Raw genomic sequence first — 14,286 nt, 5'->3', positions numbered from 1 at the left:
GAGATACAGAATCTGAAGCAAGCTCCAGGCTCTGAGCTAGCTGTCAGCACAGAGCCCGATGTGGGACTTGAACCCACGAACCGTGAGATCATGACCTGAGGCGAAGTCAGACGCTTAACCAACTTAGCCACCCAGATGCCCCTGTTTATTTGTTTTTAAATGTTTATTTTATTTTTGAGAGAGAGAAAGTGAGAGAGAGAACACAAGCACAAGTGGGAGAGGAGCAGAGAGAGAGGGAAACAGAAAATACCAACTAGGCTCTGTACCAGAACAGAACCTGACCCTGAGCTCAACCTCACCAACTGTGAGATCATGACATGAACGGAAATCAAGAGTCAGAAGTTTAGCCCACTAAGTCACCCAGACACTGCTGTTCTTTATATTTAGAAGTCTGTTTTTTTTTTGTCTCTTTTTCCTTTGTTCAATTGTTATGTTCTTAAATCCATATACAAATGTATCCTATGGTATTGTCTTAATTTGACTGATTTATACACTTATATATATATCACATATTCTTTATCCATTCATTTGTGGAAGGATATTTGGGTTGCTTCTATATGTTGACTATTGTAAATGATGTTGTTATAAACATAGGAGTGCATATATCTTTTTCATTGAGTGTTTTTGTTTTCTTTGGATTAATAACCAGTAGTAGAATTATTGGATCATATGGTAATTCTATTTTTAATTTTTTTGAGGAAACTCCAAACTGTCTTTTTCCACAGTGACTGTACCAGTTTGCAGTCATCAGTGCATGAGAGTTCCTTTTTTTCCACATCCTCATCAACATTTGTCATTTCTCGTCCTTTTTATTTCAGCCATTCTAGGTAGGTAAGGTGATACCACACTGTAGTTTTGATTTGTATTTCCCTGATGATGAGTGATATTGAGCATCTTTTCATGTATCTGTTGGCCATCTGAATGTATTCTTTGGAAAAAATGTCTATTCAGGTCCTTTTCCTATTTTTAATTAGGTTAGTTGGCTTTTTGATGTTGAGTTGTGTAAGTTCTTTATATATTTTGGATATTGCCTCTTATAGAATATATAATTTGTGAAATCTTCTCTCATTTAGTAGGTTGCCTTTTTGTTTTGTTGATGGTTTCCTTTGCTGGGCAAAAGATTTTTGAGCTTACTTTTCATTTTATTCATTCTGAAAACAGACAACAGAAACCACTTAGAAATACAAAATTGTATGTCAGAAGGAACACTGGACAGAAAATGTAAAATGTCAGTCAGGTTATGTAATTTCTCATTCTTTCATGCATTCATTTATTCAACATTAACTGAGTTGACACTTATTCAGTTAATTATCTACCACACACTATTTGCTCATTGAGAGGATGTAAATATAAATGCTCACCTTCCCTTTGCTAGATGATGTCAAAGTATAGTCTGAGAAAAGGATCCACCATGTGGAAATTGGGGCAACAGCTGCCTTGAGCCTTGTTTCATTAGATGTGGAGTAAGAGATGATACTGGCTGTCTCTAAAACATGTCTCAGATTTACATTCTTTAATTTTTCCACTTTGGTTATTTTTCAAAGTTAAAAAGATCAATAATCTAAGAATTAAACATCATGGTATTGCTATACGTTTAATCCATTTTGAATGTTATAAAATATATTTATAGCTCTCTCCTAATAATGTCTTCAGTGATCAAGCTTTATGGATTTGAGGGTTTCTTTTTATATTATGGAGATATAAGTAATATCTAAGATTAAATGAAACTAACACCTGAAACTAAGGTGTACAACATAATGATTCAATGTGTATATCGTGAAATAATAAACATAAGTCTAGTTAATATTTAAATATTAACTATTAACAAAAAGTTAATATTTTTCTTTTGATGAGAACTTCCAAGTTCTACTCTCATAGCAATGTTCAAATATCTAATACTGTATTATTAACTATAACTACCATTATGTACATTACATCCCCAGGAGTTATTTATTTTATAACTGGAAGTTAGTACCTTCTGACCACCTTCACCCATTTTGCTTTCCCCTGAACCCCCACCTCTAGCAACCACCAATCTCTTCTTTATTTATTTGAATGAATAAATAAATGAATAAATACGAGTTTATTTGATGTCACAAATTAACATTTTCATCTTCAATTTTTGAAATTTAAAATTGAAGAAGAAAACCACACAAGACCCAAAATGGAGTAATCAAAACAAGATGTTTCTACCTACATATATTTGTACTCAGTTAATGCATTCCTATAATGATATTTTGGACTACATGTGCTTCGTGGTAGAAAGCATTATGGTAAAAATAAAAGATGTATAACATGTTTGCTATCAACAATAGTTTTAACGTATGAAGTTGGTCTTTTTTATTTTTCATTTTCCTACTCTTTTAGTTTTATATCTACTTTTATTGACCTATTAACTATGAATTAGTTTCCTAAGCTGCCTTATTCAACCCTTGCTCCAGTTTCATGAAAATAAATAAGGTACATATTTTAAAAGAATTATTTAAACTAGTTTGTTAAAGTTGCTTTCCTCAGCTTGGCTCTTTAAAGGTCACTAGCCACATGACATTGAAGTTGTATGGGATTTCAGAGATCATCTGGAGTTACTGTCTTCTAAAATGTTACTGGCAGGAAGCAATTTCATTCCTTCTGAAATAATTTGGGTGAAAAAGAATTCAGCTTTTTCACTACTGGTCAGCTCTAATTGCTAGAAAATGTTTCTTTGGCTTTACGGAAGTCTGCTTGGGGAGAGAAAAAGACAATGAATTATATTCCCCTTCCTTGAAATGTTAAAATTAATGAGGGGCATATTTTTGCAAACACTTATCAACAGTAGCAGTCTGTGAGAAGAGCTACCTCAGACAGAATGTTGTAGGAGCCCTGAAGACAGAGGAATGGCCCCACAGGGCTTCTACCCGAGGGAAGGGAGGTCACCTGGGTAGGGTGTCACACCAAGACCTTGAAGAGAAGAGGCCGAATTTAGAAAAGATTCCAGTTATAGGGAATGAAGGAAATAAGGGTTAAATTACACAGTATTGTTGTTGTTGTTGTTTTAAAATAATGAGTGGATGGACTTTTGTGGGTGGGAGCAACAGAACACATGTGAAGGAAAATAACTTTAGAAAGGCAGATTTAAGCCTGGTCATAGATAATCATAAATGCTCATTAATAATTCTTGGTTCTTAGCTTTCCTCTTTCCCTCCCTACCCTATCACAACTTATGATCCCCAGATTCCAAGCTGGTATACTCTCAAAGACAGTGACCTTTAAGACCTTTAAGTTTGTAACTGCATAGTGTACTATAACCATCTTAATCATCTTAATCAACTAAAATATTATACCACAATGTATATTTATCTTTAGAAATTTTATACATGAGCTATGTAACAAAGATTCACCACTACTAACTTGAACTAGTTATTTAACCTTTTGGAGTACCAATATTTTCCTATTAAAATGGGTTATGATAAAAAGACTAACCCATAGGGTGCCTGGGGGGCTTAGTGGGTTAAGCATCTGACTTTGGCTCAAGTCATGATCTCATGGTTCGTGGTTTGGAACCCTGTGTTGGAATCTGTGCTGACAGCTCAAGGCCTGGAGCCTCTTCTCTTTCTGCCCATCTCCCACTCATGCTCTTTGTCTCTCTGTCTCTCAAAATTAAATAAATGTTAAAAAATGTTTAAAGAATAATATAAAATAAACCACTAACCCAATAGGGTTATTGGGGAGATTACACACACACNTGGTGTCTCCACACACACACACACACACACACACACACACACACAAACTGTGAGCTGTGACTGGCGATGATAAATACTATTTAAGCTTAGCCAGTAGTAATAGTATTACTTGAATTAGTTTTCCTTAAATTTATGATGCAAAATAAAATAGAAATTAAAAGACAATAAGTTAAAACGAAACAAATTCCTACTACTCTAGAAAACAGCAAAGTCATTGAAAATTTTGAGTAGAAGAATAATATTCCCTTCCCTGGTTTGTCTTTGGGATAAAAAAGAACATCTTATCTCTAAGATTTGCAATTTATAGCATAAGATTGACTGGCAATGTTACCTACCAACCCAATAGATTTTAGCAGTCTTTAAGCCCAAAGAAACAGTTTTGGCCATGTTCTATTTGATTTCCCAATAAACTGAGCCAGTTTTCCTCTATGTCAGCTCAAACAAAACGAGGTTACTTTATGAATGGCCTTGTGTAATGGACATACTGTTTTATTATCTGCTGTGAATTGAAAAGACCAACTCAAGGAAGTAGCTTACTTATAGGAATTAATTTTCTTTTTTGTAGAGAAATACCCTACTATCAAAGAAACACATGTAGGTTAATGTAAAATAAATCAAGTTGCAGTAATATAATGAGAATTATATTAGTTTCACACCTAAACTCCGTCTAATTCTAAATTGTAGCTGCACGCCTAGAAGTGTAATTCTTAGAGCAAGTTAGTCTCTGCATTTGTTCCTTCCTTGGTAACAGGGATGGAAACCTACCTATTTCATGGTGTTGTTTGAGGATCATTTCAGGTGATCCGTGCAAAGTGCTAATAACAGTAGCTAGCAAATACTGACAATTATTTTATTGTTAGTTAAAACTACATTGATATAAGCACTTCTAATTTCTAAAGTTACTTTAGTTGTTGTGTACATAATTTTTATACCTGGGATGTAGGCTGTATGCAGGGAAATATAATGAAACATTTAACAAACATAAGACATAATCACTCGGTTACAAATAGATTGATGACAGGTCCTCCAAAACCAACTCGGACCTGCAGCTTTTACAGGACACCTTCCTCTTGTGATTATGCTTTTACTGAACGAACATTTGTCATGTACCCGATGGGCTTAGACTGGGGATATGTGGTGAATAAGCCACAGAATCTAGTGGAATTGTGGTAATAGATGTCTTTATCCTTTCTGACCACACCTTAAGGACCTATTGTTATGGGGCACCTGATGGCTTAGTAGGTTAGGTTAGGCCTCTGACTCTTGATTTCAGCTCAGGTCATGATCTCAGGGTTCCTTGGACCCAGCCACATAACCCGCTGCTCTGGCAGTGTGGATCCAGCTTGGGCTTCACTCTCTCCCTCTTCATCTGTCCCTCCCCTACCAGTGCATGTGCTCACTCTCTCTCTCTCTCTCTCCCTCTCAAAATAAATAAATATTTTCAAAAAGGACCTATTGTAACAAAAGACAGAAAAATATTATACAAAACGGAGATTTTAAAAATTGCATACCTTTAATGGCTGTCAGAATAATCTACTTATAACAATGAAAGATTTTCTGCTATCCTCAGCCACTATACATGTCTGTCCTGTTCATAGATGTATACAAAGTATGTAGAACATAGCAGTGATTTGGTAAATGTTTGTTGGAAAAAATAATTTAAAAAACACTAAAATAGCCAGTGTTGTGCTGAAAATGCTTAACATCCAGTTCTCTGGGGAAGTGGCTGATTTATAGTATTTACTGGCTAATTCCTAATTTTTGTGGAATGAAATTCGCCATGGTCAATACCAACGTACCTATGTAACATCAATTGACTCACATTTCTGAAAATTTAAGAGTCTCATAAGCTGTTCTAGACCCGATCCAGCTAAAATATGTAAGAGAATACTCCTAGTGAAATATCAAAAACAAACAAGCAAACAAAAAAAAGTTATCTCATATAAATGTATATTTGTTTGTATATGAGTATATATATGTGTATATATATATATGCTGTGTGTGATTATATATCTATATATATAGTCTCAATTTCTAAATGTACAATATTTTTCCAGGTTTAAATACCATTTAAACAGTAAGTCTCAATGTAAAGTACCAAAATTATTCTAAAAATTTATACTCCATCCCCTTATCAAATCTCTGAGATACATTCAACAGTTTAACCTATTTCACAGATGAGGAAACTGAGACAGACAGTAGTAAGCAACTTGCTTTAGGTCATGGAGCTAGTAAATGGCAAAACTGGAATTCCATTCCTGGGAATTTGGCTCGAAAGCCTGAATTCATAATCATCATGTTACATTGCCTCTTGAACAAGAACAGAAAAATACATGTGTATGTTTCCTCTCAAATTTATATTCAATAGTAAGCATTTGATGATTGCTCAATTCCCTTGTTGCTTTAGCCCTTCTCTCTGGTTATTTATTTGTTTGTTTTGATGAGGTATCTTAATGGGCAGGAGATAAATAGAGCCAAGCAGAAACAAAAACAAGAACAAAAAACAAACAAACAAAAACAAAAAACAAAGATTATGAAATCTTTGAGATTCAGCTCTGAAATTGTTATTATAATAGTTATTTGTCTAGTGGAGAAGCTGGGTAAATATCTAACAGCCTGGTAAGATGGTATAAATTGCTTCTATATTCCAATGATTCAATTATATTACACAACAAATCATTCCTCTACTGTGTTTCACACTTCAGAAGGTTCACACTTATTAGGAAGGTCTTTACCTCTGTCCTTTAATATCTAAAGTAAAAAGAATTTATAATAAATACACTTCCTTTATTATTGAGAACTAAATTTTAAATTTCAAAATGTATTCTTTATAATGTACTTAATGTTTTCACCTTTTGCCTACAGTAGAAATTGTGGCTAATTTTTCCACACATTAAATCCATCTTGATTTGCTCTTCTGTACCAAATTTTTCTGATCTGCAAACAGTCCGAGAGAACTTATCATCCATGCATTTATAGACTGTTCTTCAAACAAGAGACCTTGGTACTTTGGGAAATACAGTAACTTGTGAAAAAACATGTACATTAGGCTGGTTTCCCCAAGGTCATTCACTGTCTAACAGTAAAGCAGAATTCTTACTGCTAAATATTATTTAACTACCTCAAATTAATCATTATAGAACCTGTTTTTCACATTGTAAGCAACTTTGTACCATGAAAGTTCTTTATATAGGATACCACAATTATTGAAACATCTTAATTAGAAGATCTGTAGTACTTTAGTTTTTATTATTATAGGAGCAACTAAAAACTTATAATAGAATCATGAAGTGAGAGGCATTCTCAAGATTTCAGTTGTAGCTAAAAACAAATCAAATTCCTTTCACGATAGTACATTGGAAAACATTTCTTACATCCTCACTATCTGATTCTTCTCCTTCAGAGAGGTGGGGTTCAGAAGGCAGCCATAGTCAGGCAATCTGTAGGTAATGATCCAAGGCACCTACAAATGCAATCCTGAAAGGGATGCCAGGGTTAGTTAAAAAAAAATTTTTTTTAATGTTTATTTATTTTTGAGAGAGAGAGAGAGAGAGACAGAGTTGTGAGTAGGGGAGGGGCTAAGAGGGAGGGAGATACAGAATCTAAAGCTGGCTCCAAGCTCTGAACTGTCAGCACAAAGCTCTGTAAGGGGCTCAGATTCACAGACCATGAGATCATGACCCAAGTCAAAGTCAGACACTTAACCAACTGAGCCACCTAGGTGCCCCAAGGGATGCCAAGATTAAATACAGTTTAGACACAAACTAAAACAAATATGCCAAAGGATGAGTTAGAGAAGGAGAGCCCAAAGAGAATGGAAATACCAGAAATGGAAAGAGAATAAGCACTCAAAAGCAGCCCAGCAGATGCCTGGGTATCTATGAGAACCTTCTCTGTGGGGTAGCACATACTCTTGAGGATGCATTAGATTCATGGAAAAAGGTCCTTACACAGCAGATACTATCCTCACCAGGAGTAAAGACTTGGAAGAGATGGAGGAGAATGGATATGGCTGAATATTTCATTCCTCCCTTTGGAAATTAAGAGGAGTATCTGAACTTGATTCTCATGCTGCTCAACCCACTATAGAAACTCAGGAATGATCCAGAAATCATACAGGTGGTAGCTGGGGTGAAATTGTCCATTTCCCTTAGGCTGTCTTTTTGACACAGTAGACCAAGTGACTGAACATTACAGGCACAAGGGTGTGCACCACAGACATGTTACCCATTTATTACTTTTTCTTGAATACCAGTGTATACCATAAAATTTGACACAGTTTTATTCTCTTTTGTATTTTTGTGTTATTTCATATATTAACAGTAAGTGAAAGTAATATTGTGTAGTCATTACATTAGACAGTGGTAAAGATTTTAAGTACAATCTCACATTTAATGAAAGAAACCTCCCTATTAAAAGAGGTAAAAACAAAACAAAACAGAATAAAACACCATCTGTAAGATTGTGCTCAAAATCGAGTCTACCCAGACAATGATACTTTGCCAGAACTCCTGTCACAATCATTCTGTCCCAAGAGTGAAATTTCCTTAAAAATAGTGATCATGCCTTTTAATGCATGATCTTATCAAGTTGAGGACATCAGGTGCTATTTACTCATAAATCTTTTAATTCCTAAAATGTTCACATGACCAAATTTCCCACCAGGTAAACACTTGAACCTGCAAAATGTCTTTTTACATGAGGACACAGAATTGCTTATATTAAGTTGCTCTCCTATAAGAATCCATTTCCATGTGTCTAGAATTGTTTAGATAAGGTCCTGGTAAAAGCCAAATGGAAGAGTTAAATGCTTCCGAAGGAATCATCCTATACAAAAACTTATGGAGAAAACACAATTTATGTGAAATCCACTGCCTTCTAAACATTACTGCCATTAAACCAGTGTTATCCAGTGTGTTCCTCAAACCTACGGGTCATTGCTATGCCTCCAGACTGAGTGTGTACCAGCAAAGGAACTTTCAATCCACAGGCAGTCTGGAGAGGCCCATCTAAAGACCATGCAGAGCCAGTACTTCCCCTTCCTCAGTACTGGATGCATCTGTTTTCTGTGAATCTTTCCTCTGGACACACAATCAGTGCCATAGTCCTGATTTGCTAATTCCTGCCTTCGTAGGTCCTGTCCCTGTGCCAAATGCTACTGATTCAGTGTCTTCTCTCCCAGGTCTCTCTTTGGTGTTTATTCTCCTTTGCTATAAGCACTGTTTAGCCAGCTGTCATTGAATTTATTTAAGTGTACCATGTGAGGCATAGAGGTTATATTACACCTGCATTAATCATTTAGTTCTAGTATCCTGAAACTTAATTGCATATAACTACTGTACTTGGCAGTTAGTATTTGGATATGATTCTTTCTGAGCATTGGCTAAAAAGGGGGGAGTTTGCGTTCCTATGAGATTTACATTTCTTTTTCAAGAGAAGAAATGCTGAAATTATTTATAGTATAGATTTTCTGCAATTTTGCATAAACCCTTTGAGAATTACATTTCTCACAAATCTGCTTTCTGCCTATGATTCCAAATATGATTGACACAGAATTTATATTTGTGCAGAAAGCACTGATTTCAAACTTCATTTTCCTGGGAACACTGAGATGAATACCAGCAAAATGCTATGTCCCTCACCAATTCAGATAATCATGAAGAGAGGTAATACTCATTAGACACTTAATATAAACCAAAACTTGTATTTAGTAATTTATATGCATTATCTTATTTAATATTAACAAACTTTGGTCGGGTAGCCTTACTCTCATTTTATGATGATAAAATAGACTTGATAAATTACTTTGCTTATCTAGGGAAACTCAGGTGGTAAGTATCAAAAGTTAGACTGGTATGCAGATCTTTCCACAAATGAATTATTTACTCATAGACATTACACTAGAGTTGTCTAATAATGCTTTCATGCTTTCTTTTCTAACAGTTTCCATAAGCATGTAATTTATTAGTCAGAGGGGTCACTGTTTAAAATCACTCCAGTTCAGGGAGCCTGGGTGGCTCAGTTGGCTAGGCTTCCGATGTCAGCTCAGGTCATGATCTCATGATTTGTGAGTCTTAGCCCCACATCAAGCTCTGTGCTGACAGCTCAGAGCCTGGACCCTGCTTCAAATTCTGTGTCTCCCTCTCTTTCTGTCTCTCCCTTGCTCGTGTTCTGTCTCTCTCTCTCTCTCTCGATAATAAATAAACATTAAAAAATTAAAAATAAATAAATAAAATCACTCCAGTTCAAGATCCAATATAGACATTGGTTTTACAATATGTCTAAAGAAAATTTATTAAAAAGCAGTAAAGTGAACATTTTTACACATGTGATATGGGTTTGCCAGTAAATTTGGGAAGCATAATGTTCTTAATCTTTTTTTCTCAGTTATCTAAAATCATTCATATAAATCTTGATTGGAGTTATTGTTTTAGCATTTCATTTAATTAGTGGAATATTTATTCATTTGTCTCTACTCTAGTTGAGAATAATAGCAACTGTGCCAAAAAGGGAAGAGAATAGAAGTGTTGATTTCCAAAATATAAGTTAAACTCTCATCCTAAAATAAATAAGATGGCATAAAATGAAATACTGGTTGTTGTATATAACACTATTTTAGTTTAAAAAAATAAAAAAGTTAGTCTAACTTTGCTAACGTGTATAACTGCTATAGATTTGTTTCCACAACATGTACATTTTAAATACCATAGTGGCATAAAAAATATTACGAAAGAAATTAATCTAAAAAAGAAGAAAAAGAAGGAAGAGGAGGAGAAAAATTGCTCAGGAGAAAAATAAGCATTGGCATTATATCCATAATGTCTTCAGACTCAAATTTCTAATAAAGGATGGATTAGGAAAGGTAACTTTGCATTAGATAATACCTAGAAAATACAGGTGCTAAGATCTAGATCAGTCAAGGGCTCCTGGATAGCTCAGTCAGGTTAAGCACCTGACTCTTTATTTCTGCTCAGGTTATGATCCCAGGTCTTGGGATAGAGCCCCGATCAGGCTCTGCACTGAGCATAGAGCCTGCTTATTCTCTCTCTTTCCCTCTGCCCCTCTCCCCTGCTCACACATTCTCTAAAATAAATAAAATAATGGGTGCCTGGGTGACTCAGTTGGTTAAGTGTCTGACTTTGGCTCCGATAATGATCTTGCAGTTCCTGAGTTCGAGCCCCATGTCGGGCTCTGTGCTGACAGCTCAGAGCCTAGAGCCTGCTTTGAGTTCTGTGTCACTCTCTCTACTCTTCCCCCACTCATCCTCTGTCTCTCAGTCTCTCTCTCACACAAAAATAAAAAGTAAACATTAAAAAATAACTTTTTAGAAAATAAATAAAATAAATAAATAAAAATGAAAAGAAAATTAAAAAAATATACCTTGATCACAGTCATTACACAATTACAATTTTGTTTTGTTTTTTTCGCCTAAATAGTACTGAGCAATGGAAATACCTTACCCTTGACACTTGTAATCCCTCTTTCCTATTTTGGTCTATTTGATCTTGTCCCTTATCATTTAATCACAGTAAGATGTACTATATATTTTATGTATGCATCTTATTATTGTTTGTCTCCCCACTAGAATGAGAATGGAGATCTATGATTGATTTCCTTATTATTAGACTACTAGTGCTTACAACAATGTCTGGCCCAAGGTAGGTGGCCAATTAGTACTAATTGAATGAATAAATTTGCTTAACTTATAGAGAACATATTCTGTCAGGAATAATAAAATCAGAAATATGTCTTTAATATTATATAAGAAGAAGTCAGAATAAAAGGGTATTGTCTGTGTGATTGGAGATCTAGTAAAATATGGACAATGAATTTGTAGAGATATACAAATAAAAACAAACACTCATTGATATAGCAGCACTTTGAGAGCAATTTGTATGTAAAAACTAAGCATTTAGCTGTCAGAATTCATGGGCAGTTCACATGGCTTTCCCCACGCATCACACTGTTCCCTCCCGAACCACAGGGGGCCCTAATATCAGCTGTTTTACTCAGCAAGTGTGAATCAACAGCTCTTTCCTGTAAGGCACGTTTAGCTGAGATGTTTTCTTTTTTAATTTAAGAAATCTAAATTTGATCTGCATGAGGTAAAATATAGCTGTGATGTTTACAAAATTCTAAATGCCAGGAGCCATCTCTCATTCTAATTATCATTATCATTGTTGTCATTGCAGCCTCTTCAAAGGAAAAAAAAAGTTTTAAACACGGTAAATGTCCTCACTTCTTAGAATGAGAAAGCAGAAGGAACATTTAGTTTTGGTTTTCCCTTCTAAGTTTTTTGCTAGACCTCTGTCTCAATTAAGGTCTAATCTAGTAGACCTTTAAATGCATATGAAGGTTAAGAGCATGGCTTTTGGAGGAAGAAAAAACTTTCCTTGAATTCCAGCTATGCCACTTACTTCCACACTGGGGAGCCATCCCTGGTGATTATTCCATTTGCCCCCTTCCCACCCTTCTCTGTGCTCCCGGAGCCTGAGCTCCAAGGTTTGCCACACCAGGCTGCCCTGCTCTCAGGTTGCTGGGTAGAGTTAGCCAATGAAAGGCATGAAATAGAGCCTGAGAATGAAAGAAGCAAAACTGTTGGGTATTTGTTTCCCCTCACAGCAATTCTGACAGTGGCTACTCCTCAATTGCGACACCTACTGGTATGGGTATGTCTTCTTAGGTTCTAGTACTCACTAGATTCAACCACATTCCCTCCCCTTCCCTTGTAGGTATAGGGTATGAGGACCTCCTGTTATTGCACCTGCCTGGTGTTGAATTCTCCCTAATTAGTTCCCCTCACCCTGCCCAATACTCTGTAAATAGTCCCTTCCATAAGGACTGACGGATATACCCATGGAAATATCAGTTTTTTATAATCTGTAATCTGGAGGCAAGGTCTACCTTTTGATTTGCTAGAAAGATAACATGATATTACATATTAAATGATCTATCACAATGCCTGGCATTTACTAGATTATCGTGGTGGTGACGAGGTTGGCAGGACTAGTGACTAGTGATGGCTGTTAGTTATTATCTAGCCAGAACAGTAATGATTTCCTTAGCCTTTGTGGCTATTGCATGCATTCCCAAGTACAGAACACAGATGAGCAAGATAAGTTTTCAAAAGGAAAGAAACCCAGCCTCTTTTATTACTGTTTTTATAATAACAGTTTCTGTGTCAGAGACAACAAGCACATCTTTACTCCTAAGAAGGATAATTCCACAGTTGTACATCCACGATGTCCCCAAAGTACACTTATAGTTTAATGATTGCACTGAGGTTTCTTGTGGTTAACCACAACCCCAACAAGAAGTTTTTTTCTTCTGAAACTCTATACCAATGTAACTTGTATCCCAAAACTGGAATGTCATTTTGGGCTTTGAGTGTCACTCTGGGTGTCATTATAGCAGAGGACTTCAGCCCAGAGGACACTGAAATGACTACTTTTCAACTCAAAATTCCTACACTGAAGCTAGGGTAGCCTATACAATAAGAAGCTGTATCATAGAGATACTTCCAAACTCTCCAGTTTTCATAATTTGAATAGGGACATTGACATATTTCCATCAGAATCACTATTAAAATGATACTTTATAATCTACAGCAGTTAGAAAACTCTTGGGTCCATGGACTCAAGCAAGAGTGAGAGAAATTGTTGAGTAAGACAATTATTAACTTAACGGTTTTATTTTCAAATTGGTATATGTTACCAAACCAATGAATTAAAATTTGAACATGTTTTATGGATAGAAAAAAAATTATTAACATCAAGTTTGTCATGTACTTGAATTTAGAATGGTGTACTCGTGAGAATTGGTGCATTTGACAAAAAACACAATTACATATACAACATTAATGCAATAGGTGAATGGATTCAAAGGAAAACAAATGAGCTCCAATGAAGGGCTCAGTCTCACAACTCTGAGATCATGACTTGAGCCAAAATCAAGAGTCAGACACTTAATCAGCTGTACCATTCGAGCACCCCTGAAATAATTTTAAATATCCCCACTTAAAAAAAATTAAATCATAGACCAAATTATGTAGAAAAAGATGAAATCGTGTTGGGTGCCGAGGATATAGTGTTACTTTTGCTGCTTTGGTATTCTACAGTAAAGTTATGCTGAAGGAAAAGTGTTTTTCCCCAATTCCTTCACACTTTTATTTTCAAATATACTTTTTTCTATAACCCAGTTTCTTTTATTCTTTTCTTTTTTCTTATTTTATAATTTATTTCAGTTTTCATTTACATCCAAGTTAGTTAGTATATGGTGCAACAATGATTTCAGGAGTACCTTTCTTAATGTCCTTTACCCATTTAGCCCATCCCTCTCCACAAGCCCTTCAGAAACCCTCTGTTTGTTCTTTATATTTAAGTCTCTTATGTTTTGTCACCCTCCCTGTTTTTATTTTATTTTTGCTACCCTTCCTTATGTTCATCTGTTTTGTATCTTAAATTTCTCATGAGTGAAGTCATATGATATTTGTCTTTCTCTGACTGACTAATTTTGCTTAGCATAATACTCTCCTGGTCCATCCAAGTAGATGCAAATGTGAAGG

General features: G+C 35.4%; 1 protein-coding gene across 2 annotated transcripts in view; it reads right to left on the bottom strand.

The window, feature by feature from the left end:
• Positions 1 to 1,067: 1,067 nt before the first annotated feature.
• Positions 1,068 to 14,286, bottom strand: part of LOC144244695 (uncharacterized) — an 87,942-nt gene continuing 74,723 nt past the window's right edge. The window contains exon 9 of one of the 2 annotated variants that reach the window (XR_013339024.1): positions 1,068 to 1,151. The gene's annotated coding sequence lies outside the window, so the exon portion shown is untranslated. Of the gene's footprint in view, positions 1,152 to 7,139; positions 7,200 to 14,286 lie in introns of those variants that run through there. The other variant, XR_013339025.1, reaches the window with a different exon arrangement.

Source organism: Crocuta crocuta, unplaced genomic scaffold (assembly GCF_008692635.1).
Source record: "Crocuta crocuta isolate KB4526 unplaced genomic scaffold, BGI_CrCroc_1.0 scaffold147, whole genome shotgun sequence".
NCBI lineage: Eukaryota > Metazoa > Chordata > Mammalia > Carnivora > Hyaenidae > Crocuta > Crocuta crocuta.
Note: the sequence above shows the minus strand (reverse complement) of the source record. Positions and strands in the feature narration are given on the sequence as shown.